The following is a 1,218-nucleotide window of genomic DNA, read 5'->3' on the forward strand; positions in this document are numbered from 1 at the left end:
GAGGCCATCACTTTTGAAAATACGTTGTTTGGCACGATCGAACATGTCTGCATAAGAACAGCACAATCTTATTCAAATAATGCATAATTTTACAAAATCACTCGTTACCTTTGATTTGCGAAATAGGAACATCTTTGGATACTTTGCAATGTACTGTGCTGAAGTGAACATAAAGCTGTGTACTGCTGTAGCAGTTGTGCTTGCAAATTGGACACCAGAAACCTTCCTTGATATCATCGCATTGCATTTTTTTACTGGCAAGAACAAACGTCAGCTACAGACTGACAAGCAAGCGTTTTGTGTTTTCACATCATCATAATATCAACAAGGGAAAATATGAATTTCTGAAATTGCGATCATTTCTTAAAACCCTATATATATATATGTTTGTGAGTGCGTGTATTCTGAAAGATTTTATGCAAATTAGTACAACTAATACAACAATAATTAACTTGCAAGCAATGTCAACGTTCGCAGCAAAACTTTACTTACTGTAGAACAGTAAGAACGTAACATGTATAATAATAGTGTGCAGTAATAATAAGTTGAAAAATTCAGTTAGAAGCAATTCTTTTGATATTGAATACTGAAACATTTAACGCTTTTAGGAATGATATTTCATTACACAACCATTGAAATAAATATATTTGTCGATAAGGTATACAAATTTTCAAATGCAGTCGAAAATGGAATGATTTTTTGATATTTTTTAAAACAAAATAAAACGTTCAGTATGATTTAACAAATAAATAACTAAAAATTTATTTTTATTATTTGATAGCAATTTCTCATTCGAAGAAGAATAAGGAATGCGCAGATTTCCATTTGAAGGATTAACATCATGAAAAAATTTATTTTGTGCTTGAAAAGTGCTTTTTTTTAAATAATTTTGAATTATATTTCAAAATTCATGCCCTGCGCAACACTTGCTACAAAATTCATAAGTCGCTACTATATTTTCATACTGTAAAAGTGGATGTGCGTTAGATTGCTCCGTTGTAGTCCCTGAAAATTCTTGATCGAAAGGAAATATTTATTATCATAGGAAAATTCATATAATCATATAACAATTGTTTTATTAATTTTCTCTCATGCATGCAATTACAGATACGGTATTATACAGTAAAAAATTGAACTTACTTATAATTTTAATCGTAAACCTTGGAAGTACAGAACTTTTGCTCCTAGCTTTTGTAAAAAAGCGGCGTAACTCGGGAA

Source organism: Trichinella spiralis, assembly GCF_000181795.1.
Source record: "Trichinella spiralis strain ISS 195 chromosome Unknown Scfld2910, whole genome shotgun sequence".
NCBI lineage: Eukaryota > Metazoa > Nematoda > Enoplea > Trichinellida > Trichinellidae > Trichinella > Trichinella spiralis.